Genomic DNA, 21,370 nt, shown 5'->3' with positions numbered 1-21,370 from the left:
TAATTGAGTAATGAATGATTTGTGAATCGGGAAGCCCCCCAGAATCACAGAAGATTCAGAGATATTTTGGGGATGCCTTGTGGTCAGAACAAATTTACAGACAAAAAAAGCAAGCGACGTACAGAAATCAAAAGGGAGGTACAGACACAGCTGGATTCGTTACAGGTTGACGTTTGCCTTATTTGAACATAGATTGAACACTCAGCAGTGTATGAGTGGCTGAAGTATGGCTTCTGGGATTGGCCAAGACTCAGCTATTGGTACAGGCACATGTTCCTAAGTTATGTTTTCTATCTTGTCTGCCTATTAAGTTAGGTTGCACTTCCTCCACAAAGACTCAAATATAGAAATATGGAGCCCTTCAAAAACTGGAAAAGTTCCCTTTGAAAACTGGCACAAGACAGGGATGCCCTCTCTCACCACTCCTATTCAACATAGTGTTGGAAGTTCTGGCTAGGGCAATCAGGCAAGAGAAAGAAATCAAGGGTATTCAGTTAGGAAAAGAGGAAGTCAAATTGTCCCTGTTTGCAGATGACATGATTGTGTATTTAGAAAACCCCATCGTCTCAGCCCAAAATCTTCTTAAGCTGATAAGCAACTTCAGCAAAGTCTCAGGATACAAAATTAATGTGCAAAACTCACAAGCATTCTTATACACCAGTAACAGACAAGCAGAGAGCCAAATCAGGAATGAACTTCCATTCACAATTGCTTCAAAGAGAATCAAATACCTAGGAATCCAACTTACAAGGGATGTAAAGGACCTCTTCAAGGAGAACTACAAACCACTGCTCAGTGAAATCAAAGAGGACACAAACAAATGGAAGAACATACCATGCTCATGGATAGGCAGAATCAATATTGTGAAAATGGCCATACTGCCCAAGGTAATTTATAGATTCAATGCCATCCCCATCAAGCTACCAATGAGTTTCTTCACCGAATTGGAAAAAACTGCTTTAAAGTTCATATGGAACCAAAAAAGAGCCCGTATTGCCAAGACAATCCTAAGTCAAAAGGACAAAGCCGGAGGCGTCACGCTACCTGACTTCAAACTATACTACAAGGCTACAGTAACCAAAACAGCATGGTACTGGTACCAAAACAGAGATATAGACCAATGGAACAGAACGGAGCCTTCAGAAATAATGCCACACATCTACAACCATCTGATATTTGACAAACCTGAGAAAAACAAGAAATGGGGAAAGGATTCCCTATTTAATAAATGGTGCTGGGAAAATTGGCTAGCCATAAGTAGAAAGCTGAAACTGGATCCTTTCCTTACTCCTTATACGAAGATTAATTCAAGATGGATTAGAGACTTAAATGTTAGACCTATTACCATAAAAACCCTAGAAGAAAATCTAGGTAGTACCATTCAGGACATAGGCACGGGCAAGGACTTCATGTCTAAAACACCAAAAGCAATGGCAGCAAAAGCCAAAATTGACAAATGGGATCTCATTAAACTAAAGAGCTTCTGCACAGCAAAAGAAACTACCATCAGAGTGAACAGGCAACCTACAGAATGGGAGAAAATTTTTGCAATCTACTCATCTGACAAAGGGCTCATTTCCAGAATCTACAAAGAACTCAAACAAATATACAAGAAAAAAACAAACAACCCCATCCAAAAGTGGGGAAAGGATATGAACAGACATTTCTCAAAAGAAGACATTCATACAGCCAACAGACACATGAAAAAATGCTCATCATCACTGGCCATCAGAGAAATGCAAATCAAAACCACAATGAGATACCATCTCACACCAGTTAGAATGGCAATCATTAAAAAATCAGGAAACAACAGGTGTTGGAGGGGATGTGGAGAAATAGGAACACTTTTACACTGTTGGTGGGATTGTAAACTAGTTCAACCATTATGGAAAACAGTATGGCGATTCCTCAAGGACCTAGAACTAGATGTACCATATGACCCAGCCATCCCACTACTGGGTATATACCCAAAGGATTATAAATTATGCTACTACAAAGACACATGCACACGTATGTTTATTGCGGCACTATTCACAATAGCAAAGACTTGGAATCAACCCAAATGTCCATCAGTGACAGACTGGATTAAGAAAATGTGGCACATATACACCATGGAATACTATGCAGCCATAAAAAAGGATGAGTTTGCGTCCTTTGTAGAGACATGGATGCAGCTGGAAACCATCATTCTTAGCAAATTATCACAAGAAGAGAAAACCAAACACCGCATGTTCTCACTCATAGGTGGGAACTGAACAATGAGCTCACTTGGACTCGGGAAGGGGAACATCACACACTGGGGCCTATCATGGGGAGGGGGGAGGGGGGAGGGATTGCATTGGGGAGTTATACCTGATATAAATGATGAATTGATGGGTGCTGACGAGTTGATGGGTGCAGCACACCAACATGGCACATGTATACATATGTAACCTGCACGTTATGCACATGTACCCTAGAACTTAAAGTATAATAATAAAAAAAAAAATAATAAAAAAAAAAAAAAAAAAAAAAAGAAATATGGAGCCCTTCTCAGGCCATATTTAGTTCTCTTTAACAACTATATGAAAATGAAAGGCCAGTGAACCCTCATATCATCTAGATGAGAAAAGGAAGTGAAAGAATGGTGAGGCTTAAAAAAGCCACTGGACTAAAAGGAGGCTGCAGGAACAGAGGCCTGAGAGCCTCAGTCCTTTAACAGACCCAAGGCTGCTCAGACAAAGCCTGCTTTATTTTGCCTACTGCATTTTTTTTTGCCCACACTTGTCATTCCAATTGACTAGATGGGAGAGTGGGGTGGGGCTAAATGTAGCTTAAGGCTGAGGTTATTACCATTAGAATTGCACTCACAGGTAAAAGCTCAGTGGGATCCCCAAAACTTTGAGCACCATGCAGGGCCTTTCTAACTCCCTTCAAGGCTGGCATTTATTCATAGGGGAACTTAAGCACAACCTGGATGGTCCTGGGCACCCTAGGATGTATAGTTATCTTCCTCATTGAGGGTCATAGCTTTGGTATATTTAGAACTTACGGAATGCTGCAACTACTATCTTTTAAGCAAAAGCATCATAGCGGTAATGTCAGCACTCCCATTTGCATCTTATAAATATTCTCTTTTTGTTAACATTTTTCTGGGATTTAATAAATGCAGATATGGGATTAAGTGTTTAGTCTTCTTTAAAAATAAATCCAGTCATAATGATGTATTGTTTTTCAGTAAGCTCTAAAAATGCATTAGAAAAAGAAGGCTTGATCAGAAAGGAGCAACAGGTTTCACACTAAATGCTTTCTTTGTGGCAGGGTTGAATACCTGAAGATTGTCTGATCACTGTTAATCGTGTAGAGATATGCTTAGCTACTTTCAGGAACATTAACTTAAATGAGACTGCGTGAATAATCGTGGTTGGTGTGGCAATGAGTTATTGTTCTGGGAATAGTAACTGGCACAATTGACAACTATTTAATGCTACTTTTATTACTTACCTACCATATGCCAGGCAGGAGAAGATAACCTAATGAAAACAGGAATCCTTGTCTGAAAGACATTTTTTGTAGATATTCCTAAATGCATTTTTACTTAATTGAAATCAGCTGTACATATTCTTGTATTCTACTACTTTTTCATGATTTATTTTATATTTTATTTTACTTGTCGATGGAGTTCAATAGTTATTTTAGAAACAGTGCATTGCATTAGATGCTATCTTGCCCCTATGTTTTCACCCTACACTCTATTGTAGACCATGCCTAACGACTACCACATGGGTACAACACTGGCCCCCTTGCATTAAGCAGGTATCAACCCCGGGGTCTCCAGTGGAGACCAAATCCTCACTTAGCTTTCCTCACTTGCCTGAGTCTTCTTTCGTCACTTCCTAACAGGTTCCTTCTGAGAGCACTTCCTCAATTCACAAAAATCCCCATGTCAGGCTCCAGCAGGGTGCAGTACTAAGTACAAATAATAAATTAAAAAAATTAAAAACACATACATCCATTTATATTTCCAAGTAGAGATTTTTGTATGGAGATGTCAGGCATACCAAGACAACAATGTTTTGTTGATCTTGCTTTTGTCTTAACTGAAGTATATTTGCAGCTGAAGATTCAGCCCAGTTATTATTTGCGGTGAAGAGGCATTCAACTCCTAAATAATGGTTTATCCATTGTCTGTAATTCTAGATATCCTAATCTGTCCCACAGATACAGATTTCAATTAGAATGGGGAATTATTAAGAAATGAGCTTCTTATTTAAGAAAGGACTTGGCCAGGCATGGTGGCTCACAACTGTAATCCCAGCACTTTGGGAGGGTGAGGACATTGGATCACAAGAACAGGAGTTCGAGACCATCCTGGCCAAGATGGTGAAACCCCATGTCTACTAAAAATACAAAAATTAGCTGGGCGTGGTGGCGTGCACCTGTAGTCCCAGCTACTCGGGAGGCTGAGGCGGAAGAATTGCTTGAACCCTGGAGGTGGAGGTTGCAGTGAGCCGAGATTTCACCACTGCACTCCAGCCTGGGTGACAGAGCGAGACTGTCTCAAAAAGAAAGGACTCATTTTGGCATTTCTGGCCTGAGGTTCAATCTCCTCTTGGTATGATGGAGATTTATATATATATATATATATATGTCTCTAACTTACTTGAATAGTTTTTATTGACTGTCTTCCCTTTCAAATATTCTCCAGCTAGGGATCCAGGAGACTGATAGAGTGGCTTTCATCTAAGACACTGGGAATGCACACTTTAACATCAGAGTCCCATTGTAGATTATTAGGGTTACATTTTGCTGATTTTCTTTACTGTCTCCTATGCCAGGAATAACTCTTCTCTTCATTATAAGATATTTAATATCCTTCCCTACTTCCTTTATTGTATGAGAGAAGAGTAAAACTATTAAGAAAGCCAGTTTTGGAGTCTGACTGCCCAGGTTGAATGCTGCTTCCCATACTACTAGCTCAGGGCCTTAGTGCAGTTACTGAATTGCTCTACACTTTGGTTTCCTCATCTGTAAAAACATTTGCTTCATAGTGCCATTGAGAAGAAGAAATGCATTAATACATGTACAGTGTTTAGCTTAGTGCCTGGCACAGTGTAATTGTCCATAAGTGTTAGTTAATAGTTATTAACTACCCCGGTCTTTAGAGGGGACCTTACTTCCTCACTTTTCTTCTCTGCCTTCTGTGTCATTCTGTGTGACGTCTTAGATCCCACCTTCATCTTCGAAACTCACTGGCATTGACCTCATGGTTCAGCACCTGCCTGTGACTCGCGGTTGTCCTTGTTATGACCGACATGTTTTAAGAGGTACACTCTTTATCAACTCCATCCCTCGCCAGACCCCAAAGTCCTTGACCCTTTGACTGTAGCAGACACCCCTGTACTCTGGACAAATCATCTTTCCTTGCTCAGCATGAAAATGTTGAAAAAAGCTTGTTGAAAAAACTGGTGATGTTTTCTAAATGCTTAAGGTAGCAAATTATTTTCAGTTGTCTTCTTTCCTTCATCTTTAATTTCAGTCTAAATTTAAGCAATTTTTTTTAAAATAGAGGAAGTTGTTTTATGAAGTAAAAAATATCACACAATGGCAAAGAACCACTACACTTAAGAAGATAGCATTTCAATGAACATATTCTATGTGACAAAGAATACTTCACAGCTCATACACAAAACAAGTTATTTTGCCTTCCTCCCTTGTTTTTAGTAACAAACATGTTTCTTTTTCTCATCATAGAAGCTATACATGGCCATTGATGACAAGTTAGAAAACAGAATAGAGAAAAAGTACAAAGATACTTTATTTTTAATACTTTGGTAACCTCTTTCTCTGATTTTTTAAATAAAAAAAACCCCAAATTAAAAGATGCTATCACTACAATTTGTTTTGAACATCTATTGTGATATATTTTAATTCCTGCTATTTTTATTGTTTTAAAATGCATCTCCTCCACAGTGTGTAAAGATTTAAATGTTAAAATTTTACATTTTTTCATAGATCGAAGTGATTACTAAAAACAAACCAAGATGCTTTTAAGGATTTTTAAAAACCACTGTTCTGCAAGGGAGGATAAAAAGGAAGAGACAATTAACAATCTTTCTTAGAATCCTTCCAGTAAGATATAGAATTACAATATTTTGGAACAGAATGAGGCTGTCAAATTCACTTATCATCTTAACAAAGAGGGAACAGAGGCCCAGGGAGTTTATGTGCCTTGTCCAAGACCACACCCTGTCTTAGTTCACAGCTTTGCTGAATTTTCCTGTCAGTGACCCCCATATCGGCTCCTCCATTTTTTTTCTGGCAGAGGTACACACATTGTGATCTTTTGGACAGTGCATGCATGTAAAAGATTTTCCTGGAAATGTGAAGTCAGTTTCTACCTTTTGTCTTTGTAATATGTGTATTTCTAAATCAACTCTGTGAATATCCATTCTAACTCCATAATTTTGTTTTCTGGGAATTTGGCATTGTCTAGTATTATCCAAAGTTGATAGGTGCATTTAGAAACATGATTTTGAGACCCATCATGAGGACATTTATACTCCAGAAATTTTCTTTGTGAAATCTTCTGGCATTTCTGGCCTCCAGCCAGGATTAAATGGTTTACTATGCCTCAGATTCAACGAACTCTCAGTTGAAGAGTCAGCATCTAATTTAATTAATGGAACAGTATAGATTAATGAGAAATGCATTAGTCACTCAAAAAATGTTGACATAATTTTTGAACAAAATTTAAGAAGCCTCAAAATACTTTATAATTTCACAAAGAAAAATAACAAATAGGCTTGGATTCAGCTCTGTGATGCAAATCCCAAGAGTTCTGATTATTAAAAAGATTTTTTAAATGTGAAAACATTGACCCAGTTCCTGTATTTCAGCTCTCATTTTACTATTACCATCTTCTTTCTTAGCTGCTTTCTGTTCTCTTGTTCTTTCACCTCTAAATCCAAGCTTGAAAGGGAAGAAGATGAGTTACCCACAGTCTACAAGAGCCCATAATAATTTCCTTCTAGTGTAATTTTGTAGTTTCTGTGCAGTTGTATAGAATGCATATGATAGTGGCAGGAGGCAGTCAAATGCCTAGGCAGGGTGAGTCCTTGGTGAAAGTCCACCTTCAAGCCCCAAACAAGTTGAAGGCTGAAAGACTGGACTGCTAGTTTTAGATGAAAAACTAACCTGGAGTGAGAACTTCTGTTCCTGTTTGCCTGCCTTTTCCATTGATGATGGTGTCTATGGTCATGAGGGTGTACTCCTCTGCAGTGAACTCCATGCTGTTCTGGGCCTTGCCACACCTGTCCACCACTGCATTACCACATTCCCAGTCAAAGCCTTGGTAAAACAACCAGGTTCTCCAATTGCAAAAAAAAAAAAAGAAAAAAGAAAAAAAAAAAAAAAGCCAGTAGGGAGGGTACTCTTATTGTACTTATGCAAATAATTATATTGTCATAAGAATACTCACAAATAGCTTCCAAATTTTGTTCACAGGAATATACCTTAGCCAATTATTAAAAGCTGTAAATAACTCAAAATAAAAGTTTTCCTGACTTTGAAAAATAAAGCAGCAGCAATATTTTAAGGAAAAAATTAAAAAGAATTACTTCAGTTTTCTATTAGTTCAGTCTATTTTGTTAACTCTTGTTCTGCTTGATATTCATGGATGTCTCAGCTCTTCATAAGTCCTGTATGTTTTTCATCTATTCTAACATCACAATCTCCAAAGTTATCAGAAACCTGCATTTAAGAGCACCTGTCAAAGTCCTATAGCTGATTATAAGCCATCTTTTGAAGAGGATCAAAACAAGATAATAATTCTCTTTGAATGACAAAATGGTCAAAAACATGATTGACAAATAAATTTTGGTTATATCTCAGTGGTTTACCGTAACTTAGCATAATAACTTTAATTATGATTGATAGCATATACTCAGACATTAGAATTTTAGAAATCCCATATAATTTTGGAACATGTATTAGCTTTATTCACTAAAACATAACCTGAAGAAGATTAAACCTTATTTTTATTTTGGCAATCACATGTAACTAAACATGTCAAATAATCTTGTTCACATCTCTTTTGTGTGATCCAGGGGACCTCTGTAGCATTCAACAATTAGGGGTCAGAAAAGACCATTTTTGAAGCCAAAATTTGATTTTGGAAAGCCTATTAAACATGTTACAGGTTTAAAACACTTGATATTATGCAATAGAATCCCAGATTACCAGAAGCCATTTATTTAGACAAAATGATGACTCAAAATGTTTTAAAAAGGCAAAAACCTTTACTCATTAAGAGGGAAGACTTAGCTTTCCAAACAATCTCTTTCCTATCTTCTCCTTTTTCCAGTAGTTTATTCACAAGGCAAACAAAAATCTTTCATTATTCTCTACTACTACATAAAATCTTGTTCGAGAGAGAGCACCAAATTTCACCCTTGCATTAGTACACCATTGATATCAACCCCAGTTTTATAATGAAACCTTATAGATAATTCTATCCAATCTTAACCAGTTTGACGATGAGTTGAGATTCTTAGAAATCTTTTATAACCCTTTACAAATTTTTTGTTAAAGAGCAGATCAGTGCCTTAAGAAAACCTTGTTGTGCTTTTATTCCAATGCTCAATTTATGAAAAAAGCCTTACAATATCCTTTTGAATTTAGTTGATATGTTCACACACAGAATTTTTTAACAAGATTAATTTTTGCTTCCACAACTTGTTCTAACCTTTTGCTTTACCTTAACTTAAAACAATCCTTTAACCCTCTAAACCATGCAAAATTTTACCAAACTGTAATGTGGGCAAGTGAACAATTTTCAAAAGCCAAAGAAGCAATTTGTGACCTTAAAGCATTTAGCAAACCTAGTATCTGACCATAATTTAGACCACATGTTTACATTCTGAAGACATATGTATTTAACTAATAATCTTTAAAACTATTTTTTTATTTTCTCAAAGATTAAAATAATGTGAACTTTAATCATGTGAAGATTAAAATGCATTACATCTTTTATTTTTTCCTTTAAAAATACTTTAAGCACTTTCTTTAAGTCAACTAATTAGAGCTCTTTTTAACATAAAATCACACATATAATACATATGTAACTACACAGACAGAAGAAGATCCATTAGCTGTAAGATTTTTCATCTGCCAATTTCTCAGTTGGATTCCTGGCCCCAGGGTGGAGCCCTTCAAGAAACAGGGCTAGGAAAACATGCAGTTATGCCTAATAATCAGGCATAGCTAGAAGAAAAAACAGGTTTTGAGAGGGATTGATCCACTTTTAATTCCTGGGGTTCCATGAGGAAAACAGAGGTTTTTCCCAAAATGGGATCCATGGCACCATCTCTGCTTTTCCCAAGCAGTCCCAGGCTATCAGAAGTTATCTTAGGGCCTCTCATGCGTGCATTAAGAGTGGAGAAAAATAATTCAGTTGACAGAGAATAAAAACCTTTCTCCAGCAAAACAAGATCCAAGAAGAGAAAAAAATAAAGGCCTTTTAAATATACCTATAGCTTGGATATCCATTTTTAATTAAGTTGACTTTTAACCACAGCACTCTTTTAAAATATCCTTTTAAATCCCTTATTACCCAACTTTAGCCACACCAAGTGGCCAATATTTCTGGCTTTTGAATTTTACCAAAAGTAACCTCATAGGTGAAACCAACAAGCCTCAGCTAAGGTTATGACTTAACTGCGAGTGTATGAGGTATTTTCAGAGGTGGTAAGCAGTTTTTACAAAATCTATAATCTTTAAAGGTGGCTCAGAGAAAGGAAGACTTAGGAAGGAAAGCTAGGAGTTGTTCATGGCAGGGAAGAGAATCAGCAAATGGTAAAAATCACACAGATATTAACCAGAAAGTAGTACTAATTCCCTAAGCCATGATTGAACCTGGGCCAACACTGTAAAATGGCAGAGATGAAAAGAAAGTACTGCCATGTGGTTACAGGGTCAAGCTCCTAAAGTTGTAAAACAGGATGGAGACCTCATCTAGTTTTTGTCTGTTTGTTTGTTTCAGAGACCTGCAGCAAAGTTTGTTACTGACAAGTTTGCTGGGCTGGCTTGAACAGTGGGCTTATGAGATCCTAGGCCCGCATTCTAACCTAAGGTACTCCTCTTACTGAAAGAAAGATACAGAAAGACAAATTCTTAGCACAAAGTACAACAGATTCACTACAGCTTAAGGCTAGCCTCACAGATCCTTTTTCTATTAATAAAAACTTTACAGATGATGTAAAGAGTGATTTGTACCATCAATTCAACCAGTTTGCACAGACAGAGAGAAGCCAGAAGTCTGACTGGTAAGAACTTTTACCCTTTTGCTGGCATGTCAAGCTTCTGGGTTCCCTCTTTCTAGCTCAGTTTTTAAGCCAAGCAGTTTACGGGTTGGGAAAATTAAACTTTTCCCAGAGGGGAGTGTCTTGTGGTACAGAGACGTGATTACCCCTCCACAAAGAGCGGACAGAGAAGGAAACAGGAAAAAACAAAAGGTTTTTTTTTTTTTCTTTTTCTTTTTTTTTTTTTCAAAGGCATCCCAGTGATTCAGGATGCAGTCAAGAGAAGTACAGACTGAAGGTAGTTGGTTACTCATCTGGAAAGAGGGAGAAAAAGGCATCCCTTAGTTCCTTTCTCTTCCTAGTGAATAACTGGGGTATTTGAGGGAGAGAGAAAAAAAGGGTATTCCCTTTTTCTCTTCCATCTTTATATCCTTGAGTCCTGGTGACCTTGGTAGGTGTTGCCCATGGGTACCAATGTGGCTTTCACCTGTAACAGGGAGGCCTAGAAGGTAGGAATTATCTCCACTCATCTACGCACTGACCTATCCTCCCTGCTGTTGGTAACCTCATCTATGCTATGGATATGGGCATCGCTTCCACCCATGAAATGGCGGGGGGGGCAGAGAGGGGATGCTAATTGTCAGTGACCAGTCATGCTCACCTGTGCTGTGCCCCTTGACTTTCCTTGTCATCTGCTTTGGGATCGCTCAGATCCAGTTTTTCTATTTAGGACTTCAATCTGAAGCTTGGAATTGAGTTTGGGACAAAAAGGTGACTTAAAAGGGTGCATGGACTCATTAAGTTAAGTCGCAGTGGCCCTTGCCAAATTTGAAGCCAGAAGCTGACCAGGCCACTCCTTCCCTGCTCCCTTATCATAAATTGAATGCTAAGGTGAATCTGTGGAACTGCGTCCTCCTCAAACAAGGGAGAGAAAAGAGAATCCCTGAGAATTGAGGAATTGGTCAGTAAGATGCTTTACAAAAGGAATAAAAAACCTCTTTCATGGAAAAGCTCCCTGTGTTTGCAGGGCTGTGTTAACTCCTGACATGGTGGAGAAAAGGGAAAAAAAAAAAAGATTAAATAAAAAAAATAAAAACCAGCTTAATTGCAGGGAGGGGAAGGTGCCTGAGGGAAAAAGCCTCTTGCTCTTATGCAAATAGATTCTTTCAACAGGGAAAAATCTCTTAATCACTGTATCCTCCCTGAATCTAAGAATAGATGGAAACCACATTGTTCTGAATTACATTTTTTATGATTAGGCTAAGTGCCTATTCTACCCAATAATATCTTTGTAGTTTGCAACAACACTCTTAACATTATAAAAGAAAAGGTAGGTGCCATGAGAGTCCCTAAATAAAGAAGAAAAATGACATAGAAAAGACTGGATTTGGACAGAAGCTGACATTCCCAACCCCCAAAAGCGATAAGGTGTTGGGGTGGCAGTGTCCTTTCCCACATCCTGTCCTCTGTGGCTGTGCCATTAGCCATTAACTGGCTAATCAGAGGTCTGGTGGTTCATTTGGCTTCAGAAAAATGTCTGAAGACAAGAAGCCTTGGGAAAAAAGTGAAGAGTCTAGGTTCATATTTACTCACCCTTCGGGGATCCCCAGGAGAGCCCCTAGAAATGACATAGGATTTTTCTTGGTCACTTTGCCAGCCAGGGACCTCTGGCTGGTGATGTCCCTGCCTGAGCCTCACTCATGCACACTACCTGCCACAGGAGGCGCCCGCCCACTCGGCAGAGTCTGCCTTGTGCACCAGCTCAGCCAACAGCTGGGCTGGGTGTGCCCCAGCTCACCTATGTTATAGTATGTACCCATGTTCAACAGTTTCTGAGCTCTTGTCCCATGTCCAAGAATGAGGGTACACTAACAATTGAAGTGTGAGGAGGGCAGAGAAGACTTATTGAGTGATGGAACAGCTCTCAGCAGAGAGGGAACATTGTAGTGGTTCCCTACCCCCACAGTCAGGTGGTTTCTCTCTCAGTGTGGCTGAGTCTGGGGTTTTTATAGGCACAGGATGGGGGAGGGCCAGGCCATAGGTAGTATTGGATAAGGCAACATTTGATTGATTAAAAAGCATTATTCAGAAAGAACCAATCGGGAAAGGGTAGACAAACAGGAACAGAAGTTTTCACTCCAGGTTGCATTTTTCATCCAGAACTAGCAGTCCATTATTTCAGCCTTCAGGCTGTTCCCAATTAAATCTCTTTCCAATTAAAGACTGGAAGAGGATGGGGTTTCACCAGGGACCTGCCCCTATCTGTCTAAGCATTTGCATGCCTCCTGCTGCTGTTACGCACCTATTAGGAGTAAATTGTTTTTGAATGAAAGAGAGACCTCTAGATCTTTGGAATAAGATTTTTGCTGAAAATTTAAATCAAAGGTAGGTCAATAGGCGTTGAGCCAAAAATCAAAGGTGGGTTGGAAGATTATGAAAAAAAGTAGTTGAATGGAAGCTGCTGATGATTTCCTGGAGATACCCAGATGTAAGCAGGACCCAAGGACCAGGAGAAATTAGTTTCAGTGGTGCTGGAAAATTTACTTGGGGAAGCTGTGCCTGGGGTGACAGCACGGTAGCATTAAAATGGGAATATCAATTTCTTAGACACAGGGAGAGAAGGATTTAATTGGGAAGAGACTAAATTTTTTCAAAAGCCTAGGTAAATTTTTTCAGTTGGCTGAAGGGTTTGTTTTTGTTTTTGTTTTTCCCTACAATTGCAATGCAAAAACAACCACCCATCAATAACAACAGCAAAAAATAATGATAAATAATAATTGAATCCCTTTTTTGTTTTTTTAACCCTTAAATACAATAAAATGTAATAATTTCTTGAACAATGTATGATGTTTATTAGCATACAATGTCTTCAATATTTTATACAACTTTTTCTATAGGCTCAATGAAATCCTGCATCTGTTGGCTTGGGTGCTCTGACCGTACCTTGAATGAAAGGCACACTGAAAACAAACACAACAGCATTCCAGAGGTAGCATTTTTATAATTCTAATAGTTAGCAAAGACAATCAGAAATTCTTTTGTATCAATGACTAGGCAAAGGACAGATTAGGGAATCAAGCTCAGGTTTCATCTCTAAAGGTGAAAGATGGAGGTGTTGCTGGATGATTCTTGTACTGCTTTAATACAAAGATAGGAAGCATATCTCAAATATTTTAGCTAATGCACATGTCATCAATATGTTTGATTATTTTATCAATGATAGCCAATTTCTGAAATACTAGTCAATAAGCCATAATTTTCAGTTATAAAATTATGTCTGACATCAGTATGATAATTGCCAAAATATCAACAGTTAATCAACATAGGATAAAAGACGTACCTATGGTAGCAACCTCTACAGTATGGACCTTTTTGACATAATGGGAGTTGGCCACCCTGGACTGTACACTGTTGATTAGGAAAACTGCCCCTGGAGCTTAAAGTTTAAGCTTTGACTGATGGCTACATATTATCACACAGTCTGTGTGGAAGGAGTTTAAAGTCCATTACAATGTAATCAACTGCAAACATTACAAGTAGTTCTTTCTGTGACTACTGTCTGAAGATGAGTAGTTGAAAGGGCCCCCCTTCTCTTTTTCTCCAACAGTAGAAGAGAAATCAACTCCAGTTTTTTAACTACACAGACTCTTTGCTCACCCAGAAAAAGACTCCATTGTCTTCCTCCATGTAACTCTTTTGCTATAGATGTCGTGCAGTGTAAGAATGTAAACTGTTGCTTTTGCTGGGATGTCATCATTTTGCAAATCACAGAGGAAACTTGAGGCCCACAGGGAGAGTGGAACTTACATAGTAAAGCAATTGGTATTTTGTCTGATATTTCCAGCCATGCCTTCCCATAGCAACTGTAATTCAGCATCTCTAAGAAAAATTGTGATTTTTGGCAAGGAAGAAAATCAACATCCAATGTTATTTCTCAAGTAATTGCAAGATGTTAATACTTCATATTCACTCCATACACCACCATTTTTGGAAAACACATTCTGTGATTATTCTTTCGCTAAACTTTATGTATAATGAACACATAAAGGTAAGACATTACCAAGACAATATTGTAAATAAGTGCAGATCAATATAAGACTTTGTGTGTGCTCTAGATGTATAAGCTGCATCTTCATATTGTCCTTTGTATGTATCATGGTAAGAATTATAGCCACAGGGTAAACAATGAACACTGATGTGTAGAAATGTTGCTTTTCCATTGGGTATTTTTCTCTCTCTGTTTTTTTATTAGCCATAAACACCTTAGCATTTAAATTTTATTTTTTAATTTATTAAAAAATTAGCACACAGTAAATGTCATCTTTTGGTATACAGTTCTGTGGGTTTTGACAAATTCAGAAAGCCATCTTACCATCACCTAGATAACAACAGTTTCATCCCACAAAAAAATTTTCTCCTTGTCCTTTGTAGTCAAACCCTCTCTCTCTCCCTAGCTTTTGGAAAACATGGATCTGTTCTTCATCCTTATTGGGTTTTTTTTCCAGACTATAATACAAATAGAATCATACTGGGTGGAGCTTTTTGGGTCTGGATTATTTGGCTTACATAATAATGCATTTAAGATTCACATATGTTAATGCATGAATCAGTACACATCCCTTTGTGTGGCTGAGTAGTAGTCCATTGTATGGATGTACCACAATGATTTTTTACCCATTTGCCAATTGAAGGATTTGTGGGTTGTTTCCAGTTTTTGGCAATTATACATAGTGATAATATAAATATTGACATACAGGATTTTGTGTGAGCATAAATTTTTAATTCCTTTGGGTAAATACTGAGGAGCAGAATCGTTGGGTCATATGGTAAGTGTATGCTTTAATTTATAGGAAATGCAAAACTCTTTTCTCAAGCAGCTGTGCCATATTGTATATGAGTATATGAGCTGTCCCCTCATATACTCACAGTATATGAGGGTTCTAGTTATATTACATACTTTCCAGGATTTGATATTGGTGTTATTAAGGTACTCCTTAGTAGATGTATAGTGGTATCTCATTGTGGCTTTAATTTGCATTTCCCTGATGATAGTGAGCACCTTTTCATATACTTATTTGCTGTTCATTTACCTTCTTTTGTGAAATGTCTACTGAAACATTTTGCCCATTTTTTAATTGGGATTTTTGTTTTCATTCATATCATCGAGTTTGGAGATGTTAAAATATATCTTCCATACAAATTTTCATCACATATGTGAATTGCAAATATTTTCTACCAGGCTGTGGCTTATTGTTTTATTCTATTAGCAGTTTTTTCCCCACAGATCAAATGTTTTAAAATAAATCCAACTTAGTGATTTTTTATTATATGGATCATTCCTCATCTGTGGTAGCTGCGAACTCTTTGCCTATCCCAAGGTCAAAACAATTGTCTCTGATATTTTCTTCTATGAAATTTATAGATTTATATTTTATACTTATGTCTATGATTCATTTTGAGTTAATGTTAATTTTCAGATCTATGAGTGTAGTTTTGTATGAGTAAAATAAGCTAAAGATCTTTTCTTTACATATGAATCTTTTCTTCATTGAGTTATCTCTGCCCTTTTGTTAAAAATCAATTGTAGGTCTATTTCTGGACTGTCTGTCCTGTTCCATTAATCTGTGCATTTACTCTTTCACCAATACTCCGCTATGTTAACTATTGTAGCTTTATAATAATTCTTGAAATCCAGCCCAACATTTTTCCTTCATCAAAATTGTTTTGGCTTTTCCAGTTCCTTTGATATCTACAAGAAATTTTGCTGGAATTTTGACTGCAATTGTGTTGACTTTATAGATCATTTTGGGGAGAATTGACAATAACACTGAGTCTTTCAATTCAAGAGCATGCATGTATCCTCAATGATTTATATCTTTTTTAACATCTCTCATTGTTTTATAGTCTTATACTTATGTATTTAATTTTAATTTTTTGTTGCTATTGTAAATGGTACTGTTTTCTTTTAATTTCCAATTTCAATTCTTTATTGCTGTATATAAATAATACAATTGATTTTTCTATATTGATCCTTATACAGTGAATTTGAAAACTCATGATTAGTTTTAGAAAATTTTTGTAAATATATCGTGGGATTTACTACGTTAACAATAATGTGATCTGCAAATATTGTTTTATTTTTTCTTTTCTAATCTGAATATTCTTTACTTCTTCCTCTTACCTTATTGAGCTGGGCATGATTTCCAAAATAAGAGCTGAAAGGAAGGGTGAAAGCAGACATCCTTAACTTGTTCTTAATCTTAGGAGGAAGGCATTTAATCTTTAACTACTCATTGTGATGTTAGCTGTAGATTTTTTTTTAAAAAATAAATACTCTTTAATAGGACTTAACCTGATGCTTCTTTCTTTTTCTAGTTTACTGAGAGATGTTTCTTTCAAATAATAAATGAACATTGGTATTTTGTCATTTTTTCTGCATCTATTGATATAATCATATATTATTTCTTCTTCAGTCTGTGAATACAGTGAATTATATTGACTTTCAAATGTCAAATCAGCCTTGCATTTCTGACATCAGCCCCATTTGGTTGAGGGGTATTATTGTTTTTTATATTTCTAGATTTGATTTGCCAATATTTTGTTGAGTATTTTTGTATCCATATTCATAATTGACATCGGTCTGCAGTCTCTTACATCTTTGACTTGCTTTGGTTATTTGGGTAATGATGGCCTCATAATATGAGTGTTGTCTCCTCTACCCCATGCAGTTGCACAGTTCGTCTGCCCTCAGGATGAAACAAAGAGAGAAGAAGTGTGTATTAGCCATGATTCTGTAGAGAAACAGAAACAAAGGAGTTTATATGTTTTATATATATTATATATCTCTGTGTATATATAAATATATACATTACACATATCAATACATATATGCATATGTATTGTAAATATGTGTGTGTGTGTATATATATAATATTGCTGGATTTTAATTACAATTATGTTGAATTTATAGATCATTTTGGGGAGAAATGACAATAGGACTGAGTCATATATAATAGTTAATTTGAAAGCCTGAGAGTTGGAGGGCCAATAGGGTAGATTGCAGCCTGAGTCTGAAGTCCTGAGAAGCAGGTGTGCCATGAGCAGGAGAAGACAGATGTCCATTTCAATCAGTCAGGCAGAGGGAGAGCAAATCCTACTTTCCTCTGTCTTTTTGTTGTATTCAGGCCCTCAATGGATTAAATGATGCCCACCCACATTGGGGAGGGCCATCTGCCTTACTCAATCTGCCAATTCAAATGCTCATTTCTTCTAGAAACACCCTCCTAGACACACCCAGAAATAATGATTAATCAGATATTTGGGCATCCTGTGGCCCAGTCATGTTGACACATGAAATTAACCATCACACAAAAAGCGAATAAAAGGAACATTCTCCCCACCTGCTGCTGGCCCTCTGGAATCGTAATAGCCCCTTTCCCACATTCTTCTAGCCAGAGGGAAGGAGTTTTCCTTAAGATTTCAGATGCTCATTATACCACTGCTAGTCCTGTTGCTGTGACAGCATTGCCATTTTTAGACTGGAGCTGGTCTCCAGGAAGGCCAGATAGAAAAAAATGAGAGAGAGAAAGAGAGAGAGGAGTCCCTGTATCCTTCCTTGCTAGCATGTAGTGGTCCTCTTTTCTGGTTGTCTGGCTGGAGATAGGGAGCTTCTTTTGGAGTTTCGCTGTTTGTGCCGGCTGCACGGTTCTGGGACTTGGCCCACCCTTGGGTCAAAGCCTATGGATAAATGAGAGGGAAATAACCTAGTAAACTCACTGCTATACTGGCCATGCTTCATGTTGTGACCTTCCTTCCTACTCTCCTTTTATTATTTTTCTTTCAGAGTTCTCAGGTATTTGCTTTTCTTTATTTTCTCCAGGATTTATGCTTGTAATCAGTGGAGAGAAAGGATACACTGGGCTTATGCCACCTTGGTTTGTTTGAGAAATCTGCAATTTCTTTTTCATTCTGTATAATAAAGCCATGATATATGTGCTATTGCATTTGCTAGTACTTATTCCCATTTCAATAAACATGAACTAAGTTAGCAAACATGTCTTAAGTTAGAAACCTCTTGAAACTGCAATTCACACACAACCAATGAGTAAATCCCACTGACTTCTGCAGACTGACAGTAGGGTGGTGTTTAGAATAGTAGCTATCATGCCCGACTGCCTTGGTTTGAATCCTGGTTCTTTCACTGACTAGTTTTTTATGCTGAGAATGTAGCCTTTTCTGCACCTCAGTTTCTACTAGTACAAAATGGAAATAGTGCTATCAGTGATAATAAATCTTATGGAACTTGTTTAGGGGATTGAATTAATGCATATAAAGCAGTTAGAACAATGTCTGGCACATTGTAAGCTTTAGCTATTATTCCCCTCATTCTAGATATCTCCTGAAGGCATTTATTTTCAATCATTGTCATCCTGATTCAAGCAGAAATTTAAAGCACTTAAAAGGATATTATGCTAAGCTCTGTAACTAGAAAGTAGGTTTTAAAAAGTATTCAGGATAAAATGTAGGAGGTTTCAAGTAATTCTTACAGCACTTCAAACTTTCATTAGGTGACACTTTAGAAGAAAATTAAAAAGTTTAAGGCGGAACTTAAATGTAAGCAGGAGGTCAGAGTATCTTTCAGGAGTTCGCAGACTTTATGGTGCTGCAGATAATCACTTGTTCGAAGATCCCGGCTCAGTAGGCCTAGGATGGGTTTCAGGATTCTACAATTTTAATCAACATCATCATTCTGATGAAGACGGTCATAGAGGCAAGTTCTGAAATCAGTACTGCTTCTCTGACTGTGTGATAAAAGTTGACAGTATGTTAAGTTCTGTTGAAGTTGAATTATTTTGTTTTATTAAAGATGAGCTATTACAACATCACGTCATATCTAAGTGAACAGAAAAAGGTCCAGGTAGTCCATGCATTAGTGTTAGCCTTTTCCAATAACTCTCAGTAATTTTGTTTAGTGAGAAATAATATTACTAAATATAATGACATTATTGCGATGATAATCTTTGAGAGTTCACTTTCCTTGATTTGGAGGAGACATACCTTTTGCCCTGAATTGCACACCCACTGCTTGCTCCTATTTGCATTCTCTCAGCTATTTTCACTTACCACTATCATCAGCTTCACTCTAGTGTGACAGTGCTGTTTTAGATTCTCATGTGACTTACCATTTCCTTCCATAAATTTATGTTCAAATTTGTTCTGCTTTAAAGACAGCAAGTGTAGACCAGGAACCAAGAGACCCGCCACCTTTTCATTTACTCTTAGGGTGAATTTTGTTCATCAAGTCACTAGTAAGGGCTGCTGTCCTACAAAATGATGTTGTTGATGATTTCCAGAATTTTATTCAAGTCTAGTGTACTTTATCTTCCCTATTTTTATTTCTAGTCCTAAAAAATGGGATTTAAAAGATGGTAATTATGGCCAATAAACAGAAAGTGCCCCCAGAATGTCACTATTTTGAGGGCATTTGCCATTGGACATTAACTATAACTCAATTCCTAGGTTTAGAAACTTATCATTAGGTTAGGAAACTTTTTGAGGTCTAGTAGCCAGATAGTAAAGTTACCAGGAATTTTGCCAAGTGAAATTCTACTTTGAAGGCTATTATGTTTAGTTTTTATATTTTTAGATATCTTTAGTCCACACTGAAACTCTTGGCCATACCTTCAAAGTCTTCTGGCACTGTAAATATAGCTGCTAAGATGGACCACCTAAGCATAGCACATAAAAAACACGTTGGAAGTAGAAACCATCCCTATATCCTATAAACCTTAGCAAACAGCATGTTCCCTATAGTACTCAGCAAGTACTGATAAGAAGGTCAAATCCTTGTACCCTGTGAACTGTGGTAGATAGCATGTCCCCTGTGGTACCCAGCAAGCACTCGGAAGATTGAGTCTTCTCAGTTTTGTTAAGGAACTCATTTTGAAAGCAAGAAACGTTAAGTATTATCATCCCTATCTTAAAAAGCAAAGATTCAGAATAGGGGAACTGAAATTTCAATGTTTTAGATAATGCAGACAGAAAACAAATTAAATCTTCCTCCCTTTTTGTTGCTTCTTAAATGGTGAATACAAGTTTAAAGTTGCTAACATCACAAAAGCAGTTAAGAAAATAGCTTGTAGGAAATCAGGAAAATTGTAATAATTTGAGGAAAACATCTGTTCTAGTTCACAAATCTCACAAAACATTTGTTATGAGATTTTCTTTCCATTTTACTTATTGTATTTTTAATATCAATTGTTTTTCTCTCAAAAAAATGTTTACATTGAGACTTTAATATCAAAATTCAGCTAACAATTCATTGGTACTATGCTTAGATGACCTATCTTTGTGCTATTAAGTTCAGGTTTATAACAGCAAATTTAAGTTCTTTTTTGTGGATTTATATTCTTTGATTTTGGGTATTCATTTTTACTTGCAGTAGAAGGTAAAAGTTCTAAATTTGAGGAAGGGTGAATTCATTTTCAGGAAAATGAATGATTTGTTGGTCTGTAAGTACCTAGTATACTGAAATATTCAGGTAACATTTTACTGGTCGATTAAACTGGATGAAGTTAATTTGGTTTGCAAAATGAAGGGCAATCTGAAAAATTAGGCATGACCTAATATTTTAACGAAATAATGTTGCCCAAGTTTTTCATATATGCAATGCATTGAAACTATGATACCACAATCTGCCATTAATTTGAACAATAATTGCTTTGTGTTTATATAGTGTTTGACTCTCTTCAAAGCTATTTTATAAAAATTTGAGACTCTCACTTGAGGTTGAGTATTACTATGGACATTTTACAAATGAAGAGCAACCCATTATGTTTAAATTGATAGCCCAGGTCCTCTCTTTTCCTGTAAAGCGTGTAAGGAGCTTCAAAATCACCACTCCACTATACCAATGAGTAAAAACAAAATAAAAAAGTCTACTTAGATTTCTCAGAAAACTTTGTAGCTCAGCATATAATCTATTTTGCTAAATATTCCACATGAACTTGAAATTGTATGTGGTGGTGTATAATTAACAATGAAATCATGTTGTTAGATAATGTTCTTTAAATCTTTTCTATTATTACGTG

The 21,370-nt window shown here is 36.8% G+C and overlaps 1 long non-coding RNA gene across 2 annotated transcripts in view; it reads left to right on the top strand.

Moving 5' to 3' along the window:
- LOC111553267 overlaps window positions 1–21,370 on the top strand; it is a 128,223-nt gene that overhangs the window by 17,285 nt on the left and 89,568 nt on the right. The window lies entirely within an intron of this gene.

Source organism: Piliocolobus tephrosceles, chromosome 3 (assembly GCF_002776525.5).
Source record: "Piliocolobus tephrosceles isolate RC106 chromosome 3, ASM277652v3, whole genome shotgun sequence".
Taxonomy (NCBI): Eukaryota; Metazoa; Chordata; class Mammalia; order Primates; family Cercopithecidae; genus Piliocolobus; species Piliocolobus tephrosceles.
The sequence above is the reverse complement of the archived record's forward strand: the minus strand, read 5'-3'. Positions and strand labels throughout refer to the sequence as shown.